At 36.4% G+C, this 19442-nt stretch overlaps 1 protein-coding gene across 3 annotated transcripts in view; it reads right to left on the bottom strand.

Moving 5' to 3' along the window:
- The window catches only part of ADGRL2 (adhesion G protein-coupled receptor L2), a 632947-nt gene that overhangs the window by 515744 nt on the left and 97761 nt on the right, over positions 1-19442 (bottom strand). For 2 of the 3 annotated variants that reach the window (XM_075999599.1, XM_075999596.1), the window contains exon 2: positions 15339-15519. The exons of the other annotated variant lie outside the window; for it this stretch is intronic. The gene's annotated coding sequence lies outside the window, so the exon portion shown is untranslated. The remainder of the gene's footprint in view (positions 1-15338; positions 15520-19442) is intronic. 3 annotated transcript variants of the gene reach the window in all.

Raw genomic sequence — 19442 nt, 5'->3', positions numbered from 1 at the left:
ACAAGGTACCAAGCAAGCCCAGGGTATGTACTTCCAAAGACATTTTTCCTCAGGGTATTTACAGTTTAGTTTAGCTCTTTCCATGCTGAAGACTTTGTATACACAATAGAACAGCTCATGATAGCTCCAAGGAAAGAAGTTCATAGATACTGCACATTCTCCCCCCTCAAGCCTTCCAGGGGAAACTCCCGGTACTCTTGAAACTTTCCTGTCAGACTATTAAACAATCCAGTGTTTTTTTCCAAGCAGGAAATATGATGTTCCAAAGACAACTTGACCTCCTATTTGAAAATGGGCTGGGGAGGGGGGTGGTGCCGAAGGGGAGGGGGAGACAAAACAAGCATGGTCTAAGTATACTTAATTCACAGACCCAATCACAAATACAAACAAGTTAATTTCGTTAAGAACCCATGATAACGTTTCACTTAAGGCAAAATCCCAATCATTTATTCTCCTCTGGAGTACTTCTTATGCATCCTTGAGTTTTTAAAAGTTCAAGTGTTGCATAAAAAAATCAACATAATTACAGAAAACAGTCCTTAAACAAGAATATCCTGTTTTGTTTCCTGCATACTCACTGGGGTGGCTCATCTGAATCCTTGACAACATCCAACTCCAAGAAGAAAACATCAGGACTGCTTGCTGATCTTGGTTTTTACATACAGCTCCTCAGCAGTGGGGCTGTTGGCCCCAACGTGTAAGCCAACAATCGTCCTATTGTTTAATTTGCAGTCAGAAAAGCGATGCTGCTTTTCTTCACTATGTATGGTCTCCATAATCCTAACAGTCATGTTCACTCAGCAGTGAGCCCAAATATATGTTTCCCAGAGGAGTTTCAAATACATGAGATAGATTAGCATCTCTGTGGCTTGATGCAATCTGTGACAGATTCAACAGCAGTAAACATTTTAAAGTGTGGTCAGTACTAAATTATTTGTTGAAGAACAATTTTGTTCCCGAAGTAGAAAGAAAATTTAGTGATAACTTTTGGGTAGTAAATACACGGGCTGAGGGATAATACAACGCCCCTAAACCCCTTGCCCTCCCGGCATTTCATCCTGTTTAAAGGGAGGAAAAAAAGCCCAATTGTGTGCTGATGAATTAGAAAACTTCATGAACATTCAAGAAATACACATGCCACTACAAATTAACCATTAGCAGGGCAAGGTATTCATCCTTTCTGTCAGATTCTGTGGGAAGTATGCCTTATTAGCATCGAAGCCCAAAGAAGTAATATATCAGTCCACATTCACTTATCCTACCAAAAAGAACAGGCAATCTCAGTTCTGGAAAAATAAATAGTGTTGTTCTTCTCTCCCCATTGCAATCCTAAAATTGAAAATCACCAAATGAAATTCTATTTCCTCTCCGCTTCCAGTTTGTCTCTGTGTTTACAATGGAATGCGGTTTTGCATTTTAAATCAGTTCCATCATAACCCTGAAAGTGATCACAGGGCTGCTAATTCTCTCTGTCTCCAGTTTCCACCCCTCCTCCACCTCACCACTTTGAATTTGAATGGGGACCAGAAGATTCTCTAGGGGCCACGGTTGTGGCCCTGAAGAAGCAGCCTCTCTACTCCTTTCAGCTGGTTTCCTGGCATGTTTCATGGGGATTTGTGGTGAGTGGCAGCTCTGGAATCACTTTTCATTCTGTCAGGTTGTGGTTAGGCTTAGTGGGGTTTCTTTGTTATACTGGCCACTAGTAGTCAATTCCCTTGAAAATATCTGGTTTTCTCTTTTTCCCTTAAAGAAAAAAAAAATAGGGGAAGAGGGACAAAAAAGCAGCTCCCAACTGCCCACCTTACCCCTTATACACAAACACAAAACAAACACAGATATCCCTTCCACATCTTAGGGGGAGACAGAGAAGAGAGAGAGCCCCAGATGTTCTCAAGATCCCAATTTAATTTTGATGTCAGACTATAAAAGATCTTGGGAGGGCCCCATTTCCTGTACCTGTGCTGCTGACATGCTGTTTTATTAAAGAATCAGGGATAAATTTTACTGCCTCTTTTTCATGTTAAAACAAAATAAAATAAGCCACACATATAAAATGTGAAGTTTTGGAGCACAGTGTTTCTTTTTTGTTTAAAACAAACCTGGAAAATGAGAAGTAAGCACCAAAATTAGTAAAACAAAGCAAACAAATACTTAGGAGTGGGTTAAGATGTTTTCCGTGGACACAGAGGGAGAATTGGCACTTTCTGCCCACGTCTTAAGCCAGTGCTTAACGGAGTTTTGTATTTCATGAATCAGTTTGGGGAAAAAAGAGAGAGAGAACAACATAAGGCTGCCAACATTTTATATTGCCAAGTTAGGCTATTTAAAAAAAAACAAAACACCAACAACAACTAAGGCTGAACTCTTACATCATTTCTTAAAAGAAAGAACATGTTAACATCAGTGGGGGTTGGGGGCAGCCATAATCTCAGAGTACAAGACAGGCTTTTCAAGAAAGAAGAGTTGGCAACTTTTACACCAACACGCCACAAAGGCCTTCAGAAACTGCCAGTTTTTGAAACACATCAAGCCCCTTCCCACCTTACTGCCTTTGCACTAGCCGATCCTCTAACTGGAAATCTATCCCCTGGAACATTGACAGAGCTCTCTGCTCAGCTGTAACCACAAGAGGCAGGGCTTCTCGAACTACACGGTTGAAACCCCCTCTCCCCAGACTCTGTGCCGACAAAGCCTCTGCTTCTGTACTTCCATTGTTTCCATTCCCTTACCTTGCTTTATTTGTCTTCAAGTACTTGTTACTACCTGGCTATCTATGATTCGTCTGCTTAAGATCTATTTCTTCCATTACCATATAAAGCTTATGAGGTCATGGACTTCCAATCCTTTGTTCATCTCTTTTCCTACATTACCTTAAACATTGCCTGGCCCACATGAGGCACTCAATGCAGATTCATTCCATGTATACATGTGTATAATTTCATAGTCCTTATTTTTCTTACTTTATTGTGGACAAGAAAAAATGGCCACAGAGCCTGCATTGTTTGGCGCATGGAGGCCATTGTTTTAAGAAAGAGATTGAGGAGGCCTTAGACAATTGGTTCATGCATTCTTTACTGCAACCGATTTTGAATGGCAGGAGAGTCATGTTTCTGAGAATAGGCAACCAACCCATAGTGGATTGAAATCATGCCTCACTGATTTAGGAATAAGAAATATTCCTAAAACTGAATTAGGCTATTTAGGAATATACACCCTCTTCCTTCTTCCCCAAATTACCTAATTATAAAGATTAGGCCATGCTTCATAGCCTGTCTTTACACTTTTTGAATTGTGTATGTGATTTTTCTTAAACAACAGAGTGTTCACCTTCTCTTACAGTACAAATATCTCTTGGATATTTGAGTAGAAGAAGGTAACAGTAGGCTACAGGTGACAGCACAATGAACTATTATTATCTCTCATAATTATTTGGTGTGAACTGGCAGAACTGGGAAGTCAGGTTCACAGATAAGCCTTACTACCAAATACAGTGGGTCATTGTAAAAACTAAAAAAATCTGGTTTTTGAAATGCATTATGGATAGTTCACAAATATAGATAGTAGGTTTCAAAAGTGTATATTTCAAATTTTTCAGACCATATGGGGTCCTGGATGAGTGTTTCAGATTTTTCCCTGAAAAAGTACTACTTCTAAGTGTCAGGGCTCAGAACATTGTTGGGGTTCAGAAAAACAATACCCCCAAACATGGTGCTTTGGCATGTTGGGTACTTTGAAGTAAAGAAGCAGCCTCAGAACCAAGGTCTGTCTGACCTTCTCCCACCATCTGTCTCTGGTCCCTCTGCCTCCTTCAAATCGCAGGCAGGGGCTTTCTCTGAAGTTCCCATATTGGACTAAGGGAGGCTCCTCCAGAAGGAATGCAATTGTCCTCCCTGTAATCTCATCAAAGAGGGCAGAATAACTCCCAGGAAGGAAGACTAGAATTGACACCACACCCAGAGCCTGGACAAATTTTGCCACAGGCTATTGTCTGTTCCTCAGGCCCATTCATCTCCCCTAAAAATCATTTACTTTTCCTCTCAAAGTGGCTATAGCCCCCACTTGCCTTTCCTCTGTTAAGAGGGTATTTTAGCTTCAACCATCTGGTCCTTCTTTGAGTTTCATGTTTTGTATGATTCCTGTGCATTTGCATATTAATACATTTGTATACCTTTTCTCCTCTTAATGTATCTATTGTCAGTTTGTTTTGTAGACTCAGATTCTCAAGCCTTCATGGGATGGAATGAAAGTTCCTTTCGCCCCTACAACATGGTACCCCCAAATACGGCACCTTGGCATATTGAGTATTTTAAGCTGGAAAACATTGAGAAAAGTGAGGAAGCAAGAAGGTCCTCTCCGACCATCTCCTGCCTTTCTTCACTGGACCACGGTCAACAGGAAGTTCTCTAACCCACCTCCCTGAAAGTAGGTCATAAGACCTTCGTGTGACAGGTGTTCTGCCTTATACCTGGAGGCCAAAAAGAATGTGAACAAACAGGCTAAGTTCCCTCCGGTTTATTATGATTAGGTCACACTTCCTATTTGTGCAATCATACTTCTACATGACTGTGATTCTTTATCAAACCTGTCCATAAAACACACAGTCTTCCTTGTGTCTTTGAGTCTTCATTTCTGAAGTCTCCATGCCACATACAACTTTGGTTAAATACATTTGTTATATTTGTCTATTGTCAACTGTCTTTTTTATGGGGTTTCCATCCATTAATCTTGCAATGGGTGAGGAAAAGTTATTACTTTTTCTCCCCTATAACTATAGGTGCCCAACATGGAGTAGCTGAGACCTTTACTCACTTTGGAGCCTGCAGTTGAAATCCTGGGACAACTGACAAAAGCCGATAAAAACATAAGAATTTTTTCACCAAGATCAGTTCTCCCAGATCTCTGCCTATAATGCCTGGTGGAGAATGGAAGGTAAATGTTTACCTTGCCCCTTGCTTTCTGAATTCAGAATCGCAGGGAAAAAATAATTTTTATATGCTTATATTTCTCTTATTAATCTGTCTTTTGTTATAGGGATGTCAACCATGAAACTTGCCATGGATTAGGAAAAAATATTATTTTTCTCCCATACATAGGCATGAGGGGTTCATTTCAGTGCATATTTTTCCCCTGAAAAATAGAGAATGAGCCCAAGTGTACCTAATGCAGGTTTAGCACAGATTTTTCTTTTTAAATTGGGTCTAATATCTGCTTCTGCTGCCACACTTCTGAGTCATAGTAACAAGTAGTAACAAGATGGTATACAAATAAATGAGAACTGGCAGCAGATAAAGAAAATGAGAATTTAGAGTATATACATGCCTTTGTGTGAGTGTGCATGTGTGTGTATATGTTTGTGTTGTTTATATATATATGACAGAGTCAATATATATTTGTTATTATAATAATGATGATAAAATAAATGGAAAGTGTGAAAGTGTGGATCTTTTCAAGTTTCCTTCATATTCTCTCTCTCTCTCTCTCTTTCTCTCTCATTCTGTTATGTTACAGTATGGAATGAAGCTGGGGGATTTAGAAACCCTCCGCTGATTAATCCATCATATTCTGACAACTGAATTCCCAGAAACGGAGTATTAGACTTTCTCACAAAGTGATGTTTTGACTGGAATCTTTTATATCGAAGCTTATAAAGTGCCCAGAGGAAGACTGCCCCATAGTGGGTCCTCAAATAATGGTGGTTACTAGTGTTGCTATTAATTGCTCCCGTTAAGAAACCAACGACTTCAATGTCTGACCAGCTAATTCCACCAATACCATTGCGATTGCTATGCCAGAGAATGTTTTGAAAGAGGTAAAGATAGAAGGTAGTTGGGCAGATGTTTGCACTGAAGGGTAAGAATAAAATGTTAAGTGGTTTAAAAAAAAATCAGGAGAGTGAGATTTGGGGCCATCACCCACCCGATGAACTTGTCTTATTTTAGAATTGTATATCCTAAAGATTAAAAATAAAGCCAAGACTTAACTTCATTGATATTTGAAATAAAAATATGTATTTACTTTAAAAACTGTCCAAGCACAATGATAGAGGTAGTTATTTTTGGTAAAAGTGGATTGTGGACAGAGTAGCTGGCGAAAAGGCTCTTAAGTATTCACGTAGGACAAAAACCTTCCTGGCACTAAGAAGTCTCAATTGGCTTTTCAGCTGCACTGTGGTTTATTGTGTGCTTTAAATCAGCTCTAAGACTACACTACATACCATTGTGTCTGTTAGAAAATCATTATGGTGCAATTAAAAGCAATGTTGTTTCGCAGACGAACATGGAATTTTCCTCTGTGTCTGACGGCTGTGCACTTCCTTCGTGCCTCCTGTGATTATCTACACTTGTGTTGGTCAAGAGATACAGCTGTCGGGAAAACACTCAACAGATGGCAGTTGCGGGGTGATGCATCATCCTTTTAGGGATGCTCCCTGACACTTGAGCTTGGGACGTCCATAAAGGCTGCTGTGCAACTGAGTCCTTTCAAGCAACACAGGTCTGGAATGTTCAGTGACAAAATTAATCTTCCTCCAGAAAAGAAGAGAAATTGAAGTGCCCTTAGGAAATGAAGTGTGCAATAGAATGCTAAAATGTATTGTCTTTTATAACTTTTTAACTATTATAGATAAGAATGACAAACAATATAGAAAGCCTTGTATACCATCTTGTTACTACCTGTTACTATGATTCATTGGTAGAGAGATTATTTTTTCTTCAGGATAAGAGCAAGGCAAGATTGGCCAGTTCTTTCATTTTTTTGCAAAGCTCTTTAAAGACTGGCTTTATATTTTTTAAAAGGATCAACTTAACCTTGGCTTCAGTAATGACATGACTTAGTGAATGACGTAGTCTGTTATGAAATTAGTCTAAATGGTTTAAGAATTAATTAAGTGCTTTCTTTTTATATTTCAGGTAGCGTTTTAACATGAAACACTTAAGCCGCGCTATCTTGATTATTTATGCAGTACATATATGTTTATAACATTATTATGGAAATAAGAAAATAAGAGGAAATTGATTTACGAAGATGCTGAACAATGCACTGAACAATGCTTTTAATTGTGCTAGATTATTCAGTATTCAGAATCTGAGTTGCAGATTTCCTATGACTGACTCATTTTCTTTTCTCTTAGTTACACAGATCATTTCCAGGTTTAGAGCCTCAGTTCTGCCCAGTGAACATTCTGGGATATCTGGATATATATTTTTTAATGCAATGATGAGATGGTATTAAATGATAGTATATGTCCTGCTTCTGTGTTCTAGAAAGTGTCCCTGGCATGATTGCCTGCCAGCTCAATTCGCCCTCCAATGCCGCTAAATGATATTTGGCTATCTTTAGTTTGACTTGAATATGAGTAAAGGCCTATATAATCTTAAAAGCAGGCAATGTGGGGATAACCATATCCCATAGGGTTAAGTTTAGTTTTGTCAAAATTGTTGTCTTTCCTTTTTCATGTTAGCAAAATTGTGTCCCGCGGTTCACAAAGATTTATATTTCTTCTAAAACATGACACGCTGACATTTTCTGTTTGTCTATTCATGTCCCAGAAGAGGTAACTACATGATATATATGTTTTCTGTTAATATATTTGCAAGTTGGTCTCAATGGTTGGTCTCCGAAAGATTTCCAGTGGATAAAACACATGGAATGAGAAGCTATAAAAAGGAGTCTTTTTAGCAAATGCATGAGGGACCAGGAAACAGTGAGGGCGGCTGCAAAAATCATGAAAAACTACGTAGTCTTGATTTGAAATACATTGTATGCATTTTGGGACAAAAACATTTCGCTTATTGTAAGAGCTTGATATATTCCAAACATTATGGTAAGTACTTTACATGTATTATTTGATTTGATTTGATTGTCACACATGCATAAGATAAGGCACTATTATTACCAGTATACTGATCAGAAAATAGTGACACAGCTGATAATTTGCCCAAAGTCACACAGTAAGATGATCTTCCAGGCTCTCATAATTTCTTACAAGAGTATAATTGTTTCTTCTTTAAATAGCATGACTTTGTGCATATAAGATCTTCCATGATGTTATTACTGGGTGTAGGTGCTAATTAATAAAGCAATAAAAAATGTGTTTGTATAATGAAATGTATCTTTACACCTCTTAAAATAGTGCAATTCCTATAAAAAAAAAGAAGTTTGAGAGATGTGAAAATATGTGTTCTTTTGAAGTATTCAGGTATTTTTGTAATAAGTGGAAAGTAAACCACCTTCTCCTGAGATTTTCACTTGTTTATGATTAATATAAAATAATTTTATTATTGAAATTAAAGAAAAATTCTTCCTTTCATCCATTGAATGAAATGAATCTGTGAGTATAACTATTAAGAAAATTATATAGATCCTCTTTCTATAGTGTGTAGAAGGGAGTATGTTCCCAGGTCAGACAAGTGTGAGAATGATGACATGACAGGATACATTCTCAGAATAAGAATGCCATAAAAATGACTAGTAGAATGTAATCTATGCAATTAAACTCCGTTTTCTCCTCAAATTTTGGAGGTAGTAACTCCTGAAGTCTGTCTTATGGCAAAAAGAAATCACTAATTGGAAACCTAAAAGTGACTTCTAACTTTCCATTTGCTTTGTGTTGCAGAATGTGTAGTCGGGGTAGGTGAAAAGAATACATAGTTGAGATGCTTTGTGGTTACCTCTAGGATCTTGTCACAAAGAGGTACCCAATATGACACTGTAATGACAGCTCAAACACTTATGTGGACAAGACAAACCCACAGTGGAGCAAAGCACCATGAAAGAACATGTAGCATAAAGATAAAGAAAGCCCATTGTCTTATGCTAACTGCTTGCAGTTATGAGTATTCTACTATAAATCTAAGCCACACAGGGAGTGGGTTTTATAGCTATAAGTGCCATTTGAGATTATTCTGCTGCCTAATGCAAGTCGATGAGAAGGGTCTAATATTTGGAATGGTCTTGAAACCCTACCTTAGGCATCCATTATTGTGCAATTTTAGTTTTGAATCAGTATGAGTTTTATCTCCAGTTGTGATACTCACATCCCCATAAGTAAGAGGAGGATCAATAGTAAAAGGAAACCAGCAAATTGTAGGCTTTGCAATAAATCTAAGGTATTAGGTGGACATAATTTAAACAGTTGTTTTTCTTTTCCTGAAGAATAAACACATAATAGGAGAAAAAATGAGGCTCTAAAGGGATTGTGCATTCCTAAATATTTTATAGCTGTGTTAAATGCAATGTTGTACTTTCGTTCCAATGATGAATATTTGCTGATGATCATTTACTCACCAAACTGAACACCCAAAAGATGCTATTTGAGGTTTTTTTGTGTGGTTTTAATCTTGGCCCTTCTGTCAGTGTTTTACTGCATGATGGGAAAGAGCAACTCTTTGCATGTGAGAAGACAGATGCTGGTGATTTAAGTGGGGAAACATACCACAGTGCTTTTACTCAGCTGATATTTAATGATTTACCATTTAATGTAGTTCATCTTTCATGACCCTGGGTTTAGACAGAAGCAGCTACTATTAGGGATGCAATAATATTGAACTCCCCAACGACGACCTATGAGAGCTTCTTTTGCAGCTTTAGCTGCTGGACCCATCTGGCCTTACGCATGACAATCGAAGGAGAGAAACAGTTTACTTCCTGTCAATGAAGTCCTGGGCAGAATGCATAATTATGCCATATAAAGATTTTCATATCAAAACTCCTTGTGTTAACATAACTCTGAAATTTTGGAGGACAAAACAATGCTCTTCATCTCATTATCAAAAGAACACGGTGAAAACTGAGAAAACCTATGGAAAATCATGCTGAGGTGAAATCAATTCAAAGGGGAGAAGCATCCCTGGTTTCAAACCTGGAAGATAAACTTATTTTCATTTCTATTTGTTTTCATTAATGTGGGAGCTTTATGGTAAGATATTTGAAAAAACTTCTTTCCTCTAGTTTTAGAAGATATCTGGATAGAGATCTATTAATAAATGTTTAGATAGATGGATTGATAACTAGATAGATAGATAGATAGATAAGCTTCTTAAAACAAACAAACCAAAAAGGCTTTCAGAAAACTAAAGCAGAAGAGACAGACATCTAACGAGATTTAAGTCTTTTGGAGGGAGGATGGTATCCAACATGCTGATGAGAATTGTGATATTAATGTTATCAGATGGAATACCTCAGCTGCATTTTTTCCTATCAAAAGCATTCCCTAATTCAATAATCTGTTTCACTTTGTCATTATTGGTGAGGGATTGAAAAGCAGATTATGGAGTAGGTTGCCTCTTTTTTTCCCTGTTTTTTTCTTCTTCTTCTATTTTTTTTTTGGTTAAAATTCTAACATCTGTAAATTAGGATTTGCAAGGACAGAAAATGATTATCAACTTTCATGATAATTACAGGCCTGCCAGACAACAACTGTTACCTAGTTATGATTATATCGAATCCCTTGACTGCTTATAGTGGACCAGAAATGTATTCCACCGTTAGATTCCTAAAAGACAGAGAAGGCAGTTGGACCAGATGTTTTCACTGTGAGAAACACACTCAGAGGTGTCCAGTCTGACGGGATTAGATGAACTAAATCTCCACTGTGGGTCTCCTTTCCTGCACTGCAGCAGTTTTCATTCTTAAGGCCAGGATCAGTCTTTTCCTCAAGGAATTTTCTGATTTAAAGATTTTTTTAATCTTTGCCCATGGTACAAAAGCATTTGTATTTACCTCAATGCATCATTTGAAAATACTGTCCTTGGGATATTTATACATCTTCCAAAGTTTGATGATGCTTTGGTATTTTGTATTTTTCATTCGGCAAATAAATAGATATTTGCATAACATTTGTAATTATGCAATTATGACATTTAAAAAGATAAAGAAGACTTCCTGTATGAGGTTGTTGAAAAAAGAGACAGTCATAAACATAAATGTGTTCCACCTTACACTTTATTATTGCAAAGTTATTGATAGAAAGTTCCTTTGTTTACTTGTGAGGTTGTGGTCTATTGCCTGGTCTGCCACTGGTCCAGTGTTTTGGATTCCTGGATTCTCAGCCTCATTGTGATTTCTGGAAAAATGCTTTCAATTGTTTATTTATTTGTAGCATCTAGCAAAACTCCATGTGGGGAAATGGATACATTAGCATAGAGAATTGGGTCAAAATTACCATGATTTTATTTTAAAAAGAATGATCAAAGAATACATTCTATTTTAATCTATTTAGATAAATTGCTACAAATCGGAAAGCAGGAATTAACATATCAATCTCAACAAGTTAGAAAGTTTGATTTGGAATCTTTTCCAAATTCATACTTTCAGCCCGAGTACAGACAGATATTTTATGAGAATTTTATTTTCCTGTTTACTCAATTCCAAGATTTATAGAAGTTCTAATTTGAAATATGGTAGATATGCCACCACAGAGACAGTGGGGGGGTTTCTCCACAAAATTTTATTATTTCTAGGCCCAAGGGCAAATTATCATGTGGAAGTATATATTTTAAAATGATGTTCCAAAGGTTTTTAGTCTTTTAAAACTTTGAAAATAAAAGTTTGTTCTTTTTTGTTTGTTTTTAGAGGGGCAGGTATTCTGGTTCACTCCATTTTGCTTAGCCCTAGTCTATATGTTTGGTAGTTATCATTGGACACATATTTTCACAAATGTTAGCTAGAATAGATTTCAGTTTTCAGTGAGCTGGATTATTCAGGTGAATGTGGTTAGAACACTCAGGGAAACGGAACCTTTCACAATTGGCTATTATTAGGAGCTATTTTCAAGTGAATCTCTTAAAACATATTTTTTTAAAAAATGGAAGAAACACGATAAAACTAGATGTGATATTTTCATGGAAAGAAAAGTGTCTAAATGATGCCACATTTGATTGGAAGTGGCAGTTGGGGTTAATGTAATATCAACTGAAATCTCTTAATGCAGCTTGGGGACTGTTGACTTATTTAAGGAAAAAAAAAAACAACCTACCAGATCGCACAATGATAATATTCAAATTAGGACAGATTAGAAATATATCAAATCTTCTTAAAGAAAGTATCTATTAACCTTAGAAGCAAGAGAACCCTGTCTGGAACAAATCAACATTTCTCAAATAACAAGCCAACATTTCTGCGGGAAAATGGTAGACCCTAATATAACAAGTAGAGCCTAGTAATAGATTTTCTGTCCACTCAGATCTTAAATAATATCACTGTGTTCACAACCTATGACATGGTACCATATTGCCGAAAGAATTTATAGAAAGAAACAATCCATTCAAAAAGGTTGAAGTAAGGTATTATTGATATAGGAAGAAAAACATATCACTTTTCTTTCTTACTCTCGTCTAAAGTCATAGGAAAAAATTCATATTGGTATCTAAAGGAACATTTTGAAGGCAAAATTATAAAAGAAAGCATTAGAGAAAAGCCCCTAACAGAAAGTTTTGAATACTATTTTGTAAAGTTAATGAACAAAAATCCATAAATTATCATCATAATGATTTAGATCAATTTAGAATCATGTAACAGCAATTAAAGTATTTTTTATCACCAAAATGTGAGTTTTTTTAAAAATTCACATCTATTAGTCATCATTTATTCCTACCCCTTTTAAAGAAATAAAAATTGTATACTATTCCTCATAGGTCACAACAGATTTTGAAAATTTAAATTGTATTTTATAGAAAAAAATAATGAAGTAAGGGGAGATGTTTGTTGTATATAAAATGCAGCATGGTATGAAAAGAAGAATCTCTTTAAGTCTTAAGGCAGTGATTTTTAAATGCATGTTCTGAGGACTATTTGCCTGGGAATTACCTGAGAAACTTGTTAGAAATACTGCAAATTCCTGGGATCTATGCTAGCTCTACAGAGCCTGATTCCAAGGGAATTAATTTCAGAACCTGTTTTACTACATATATAGTCACAGATGCTTCTTAAGCATGGACAACTTTCAACACCACTCTCTTAAAGGAAATCTTTAGCTTATATGATCACTTAGGATCACTGGCTAAATCAAAGAAAACCATTGAAATTAGATTATTCTGAACATGTAGAAAGGAGAAGTTGAATATTTTCTAGTGCATCCTTGAATTTAGTAAATAATCCTGTACATGGTAGGCATGCAACCAACATATATTAAATGAGTAGATAAAAAGAATTTTATCAATTACTCTAAGACAAATGTCATGGGTGCAAAATATTCACATTAGAATAGGAAATCACAATGAGGAATATTCAAAGAAAATATTCCTATGTATATTATGTTATCTACTACGTGTATTCAATAATGTTTGGAACATGAGAAGATAGATAACTTAAGGTTAAGTTGCAAAGAAGATAATAAGTTGGGGGTAAGCTTAAGCGTTACCTTAAACTCTTTAGCAAGTTCCTGCTAATATATGAGGTAGAAATGTTGAATTTGCTAGCTATTAAATTTTGGTTTTTTACAATTAATTTTTTTAAGCAGGAAGGTTATTTAAGGTATGCATTGTACAGTTTCTATATTTAGGAATATATGTATTACACTTTAAAAATCAAGAATATAAATGTTCTTACATTTACGTATTTGCTGAAAGTAAGATTACTTCTGTTTCAGCAATGACAAAAAGGATCATTTTCACATGCTTCTTCTTCTTTCATTCAGCAAATACTTATTGCAAACCTACTATGTGCATAGTTAGATAAGATATACTCCCTGGTCTTGAAAAGCATATAGCTTAAAACATTTAGAGCAATGGGTCAATTACATTATAAAGGGATAAGGCCAAATATAGGCCTATAAACATGTTGTGTCATGTCTTCTGGATGATCAGTAGTTTATCAGGGACTACACTTTTCTTTCCTAAACCTCTGCCTTGAGTCTGCTTGGACACCACATAATTTAACATGTCAATAACATATTTCATGGTGAAGGTCAGGAACTAGCTGCAGGAATGTTGTCTCCATTGGTATTTCAGGACCAGCCCCAAAGGAAACACTCTCCTTTTTATCACAGATGGTGACCCACTGAAGTTGGATGCTTTGATTTGGGTCTTACTCAGAGGGAGTATTTCTGAGCAAAAGGCATTAGCATTTACATTTAATTCTTTCTTTGTTGAACTGAGATATCATAGACTTAACAAACATGCACTCAACAGTTTACTAACCATCCTTATCATATCTTTTGTTGGGGAGCCCTCCCTCTCCACTATTGTTGAACTGGGTGTGCCTACATCCTGCTTCTTTTGAAATAATCTTTTTAACCTCTTTGATAATTTTGTCAACTTAATTAATGGACTAACCTCTAAATACAGAGGCTACTATTGAGTAATTTTAACAAAGGGATTATATAAACATACACAGACATACACACTGGTGTCTCAATTAAGAATGTGATGCGTAGATGAAGGTATTTGGCAATACTTGAAATTAGCAAGTCGTTAAATATTCTTCCTTGCTACTACTAATTTGTTTATAATAGCCTTCTAATTGCAGCATATAAACAAAGACAAATGTGGGTTGGACTCTATGTAAAAAGTATCAATCTTGTCTTTTCTGTTTAAAACAGTTATAATTTCCACTTCTGGTGTAACTGGAATAAGAAATAAAAAGCGATATCCCGTGTCTTTGGTTGACAAGCTTTTAATGTTCAGGTGCCTTTTCTGAAAGGCGGTCTTCCTTGATAAAATGTTTGTTGTCAGCTGGTAGCATTGTGTAGTCTAGGAGAAATCACAGACGCGCAGGTGCCTTATGAATAACCAGATGGGAAATGGAAGATGATCAAACTTCCTCCTAGACCCTATGAGTCAAATAGGAAAATGACAAAAGATTTTCCTTTGCAACAGTGAGGAGAGCGAAACCCAATTTTCAAAAGTCTTGTATACAAATGACGATAATGCCTTACACGAGCCTCCTTCTCAAAGACAGGAAACCTGTTTGCTAAAGCTTTTCCCATCACCAACATACAGGCAGAGTCTGCGATCAGACTCAGCAGCTGTTTTAAGCGTGCCAGAAACCCTGATGGACGTCCCAAACATTTCCTTCGAGCAAAATATTAATAATAAGCTTCGAAGAGCACGTTCGCAGTTGGTTCGCACCGACTCAGAGGGAAGAGCGCCACCTATCGCATGACGGCCGCAGTGTGGACGGCACCGGGCCGCCCTCCCAGGCCTCCTCCCGCCCTGCCGCCCGCACATCGCGTTCTCCCCCGAGAGCCGCCGTAGGAACGTTCGGAGGTGGTCTGAAGTTCACCTAAGCGTGCTCATATCACGCTCTATAATTTGAGGAAAACACACGAATTTTAATCAGTTTTTGAAACAACCAGGCCTCTCTTCTCATTTACTAGAATGGAAAAAATTCACTTTTATTACCTCGAAGATGCCAAACAGTGCCATTTTATTACTGTGGGAAGCTGGAAGTCATTTCCGAACTCTTTTGGCAAGGGTGCTATGTAGAGCATCCAGTTCAGTCCTTTAAGTGTCTTCTGAGAACCACCACACAAACTGTGATTTACTGTCTTCAGGCGTTAAAGGGACCCTTTCTACCCTGAAACTGAAGAAAGAAAGGTGAAGTGTGTTTACCAAGCACCCCAGCGAGACTTGCAAGAATATGAGACAGCACAGAGTGGTAATCCAGAGGTAAAGAATGTTTTGGTAACCCACATTTTCCAACATACAATTTTTAATTTTTTTTTAGAAGATTTATGTTGCTAGCCTTTAGAAGTTGTGATGATTTTTGTATATTGATCGATTGGTCTTCAGGCCATTTTCACAGACGTCTTACTTAGGGGCACTGTGACTCCTCCCCCCCTTTACTGTTTGCATCCTAAATGGATTTTGGTACACTGCCACAGTGAATACAGTGTCGTAGTTTAAAAACGTATATATACACACGTATATATGCAGATACATGAATATACACACATATCCACATCCACACATGTATACATACTGTGGAAGTACTTAGGTTTTATAAACACATATTTGACTGACTAGAGAAAATTAAACAAGAATCAAAAGGAGACTTTTTGCATATTTTCTAATTTACATAACCAGAAGATGGAAACACTCCAGCCATCCTTGTTGCCTTTCAGTAGGAACAAACAATAATTTGAATTTATGTGTTCTTTAGCTGACTCAAATCTCTAGTAGTTTATCATCATGTAAACTGGGGGATTACAATTGTTATTAATTAAAATATATTCACATATGTGTATATTTTGCCCCCAATGTTATTTTGTTTGGATATTTCGACTGGCTAGTTTGTGCATATGGTGCATAGTCAAAGCACTCAGTCCCTGGAGGGAAAAACACAGTTAGAGAGATATTTAACTAGTAGTCAGAAAATATATTGCGCTGTATGTGATTAGCTCAGTGCTTGGCACACAGTGGGTTCTCTATAAATATCTAATGAAATAATGAATATTAAGTTATATTACTGTGGAAAATAATTATGTAGTCTAGCACATCAAAAAAAGAGAAGCTGTCTGATAGTGTAAAAGGAAAGCCAGTAAATTTCTCTCATTTTGCAAAAATCAGTGTTCACTGACTTCAAGTAGAAAAGCCAATCTTTATTTGCCTTTATATTTGTAATTACTTTGATGAGTAATTGTCCAAAACAACTCTCAAAGCAGTAAATAATTTTTCTCTGGTTATAAACAACCCCAAATCTTTCATGGAGCAATGTCTCTCTATTAATTATATTCTTAACAGAATATTAGATTCATAAACTATATCATAAAGGCATCCATGATGGCAGCCTACAGTTTCCACATCTTTTTTTTTTAAGTGAAATTAATGTTTTGTAATCTTACAATGTTTTGGTTATTGATGAGAAAAACATCGTTTTTATTTCCTGTTCTGCCAGGCAGTTAGATATAATCCAACACTTGAAGTGGACAAAATATTAAAATATTGGAAATATTATATGGTGTTTTTCTTGTTAGGACCAGGATGATATATCTGTTCTGAAGTGGAAGATTCACACTTGGCAGTAGGTTAGGATGTCATGCTGCTTCCATTGCTAAATCTAGTAGGGGTAATAGAGGCCAAGTCTTCAAGTAGCACTGCCAGGCAAATGGCTGAGGGAAGTGGAGGGCTGCATCCAGAGAGCCAGGAATGCAATGCTGCTCTTCTATTCGGAGATAGCTAGAGGACTACAAGTCCCCCTTCACTTAAGAGGAGTGAAATCAAGCTCAAAACTTTGATACATACATAACACAAGATTGGAGAAAATTTCCAAGGTCAAATTTATCACCAGCTTACCGAGTCATCATTAATGGCTGTTAAATGGAAAGAATAGAAAAAAGAATGGTATTTAAAGATAATGTGGGGAAGTGATTGGGTTAAAAAAAAAATTTCCTCTTTTAGAACTATGTCCGGGAAGCTCTGTCTGTTTAAAGCTGGCACATACGTTGGACTGACTTACACATTTCCTATATGTATATATGATTTATTCTTTTATATTTCTAGCATTTACCCATCCATCCATCCATCCGTCCGTCCATCCATGTATCCATCCTTCATCCAGTCATCCATCTGTTCCAACCAACTATTTAAAAATCACTTTATTCTTTCATCTACTTATAAATAAAATCTATTTTGGGCAGCTGCTACATAACAAGTATCGTTACTAGTCATAGAAAGGCAGAGATGATGGAGTCTCTTTCCCCAAGGAGCTCAGAGTCCAAGTGGAGACTCAATTAGTAAGTATATTATTATCACAGGGTGTGATAGATGATGTGATCACAATACCCTGTAAAGACAGAATGGCTTATAAGTTAGACTGGCGGATCTGGGAAGGCTAACATTAAAGCTGAATTTTAAAAGAAGCTGGTAGTGAGAAAAAGTAATTCTAGACAAAAGGCCTGGTATATGCAAAACATGTCCTTAATCATTGATGTTCATTTACGTTCAGCAAATATTCATTTAACAAAATTCTACTCCTTTATGTACAACATGATAGAGTAATTCAATTAACAATGACTTGGGGAGGCAATAGAACTTAGTGGTTATATGCACTGCCTCTGGAACCAGATTTTGTGAGTCTGAATTCTGGCTCTTACTTTTTCTAGCTAATAACCTGGGGAAAATTACTCAATCTCTTTGCTTCAGATTCCCTTTGTTCAATTGGGGATAATAAGTAAATGTCTTATAATGAGTATTAAATGAAATTATACATGAAAAACTTACGTATATCTGGTATGAAATAATCTCTCAATATCTGTTACCTCGGATAATTTTTTTCCCTTGGTTAAAATGGTAGCATTTATAATCATAATGATCTTTTGAAGGGATGTCTGAGAGCTATTACAATCTGAGATTAACTACATTCAGAAGCCAAAGAAGCTTCACCATTCCTAAAACTTAACACTGTTTGCACAAGACAGAAAAACCACTAGAAATTCATTCAGATGCCCTGAGTTCAAATTCTGTCTTTGTTTCCTTCCTACTCTGAGGCCTATAGCAACTTGCTTAACGCCTGTGCCTAGGTTTCTTATCCCAAGTGGGCATGCTAAGGACACCCAGTATCTCCCGCACGGTGCGGCTGAGAGGATTAATTGGGATGACATGTAAATGTGACTGGCATTTCCCAAAGGTTTGTTTCATCTTCCAAAAAAGAAAAAAGGAAAAAAAAAAACCTTTAAAATGCTAAGAAAATACATAATGGCTAATCTAAGGCTTGTGAAAAATATCTTTCCCAAAATACTTTCTATAGTTTGAGAGATCGCATATAAATATTCTCATCTGCATTTGCCAACTCTAGAAAATACTCTTGAATGTTATTGCTGACTTTGATACGCTGCCTTTGCATCTTTGCCAGAACTTGCTTTGGGTTGCAGCTATTCATAGAATGCCCTTGGATAATGTGATAGGTTGAATTTGAATTACTTCTCCAATCATTTTGGAGGCAGTAATGATGGCAACTAAAATGGTCATCTGGAGAATGCAATAAGCGTGGACATTTTCCAGTAAAATCTCTTTCTCTCTATTTTTGGTCCTTAGAATAGCCCCAAAGAGGATAACATAGTGCTATTTGAGTAAATAAGTATTAAATATGCTAACTGAAAATGAATTTCTTATATATGTGTATACATATACTTTAAAAGACCACTAATTTTGGGTGGAATACAAATACAAAACGACTTAAAAAAAACAAACCTTAATTATAGGAAAAAGGATATTTCTATAGATATTTTTCTGGAATTATTTTTAATTGCAAATATTAATATTTTTAAAGGTTGAGCACCAAGACGACTCAAGTAGCATATACAGACTGACTTTAAATAAATTCCACATATCATCGTGTTGCTAATTCTATTCAAATCTTTGGTCTCTCAAACATCTCTGCTTTTCTCCCACATATCAATTACTTAATACTGTTACATCTAAGGCTAGGGCTTGTTAGTCTGCCTGAAGGAGTACAGAAGTTCCAGGCTAGCATAGCTTCTATTTTATTAAATTTTTTTCTTGCCT

Source organism: Microcebus murinus, chromosome 2 (genome assembly GCF_040939455.1).
Source record: "Microcebus murinus isolate Inina chromosome 2, M.murinus_Inina_mat1.0, whole genome shotgun sequence".
Lineage (NCBI taxonomy): Eukaryota > Metazoa > Chordata > Mammalia > Primates > Cheirogaleidae > Microcebus > Microcebus murinus.
The sequence above is the reverse complement of the archived record's forward strand: the minus strand, read 5'-3'. Positions and strand labels throughout refer to the sequence as shown.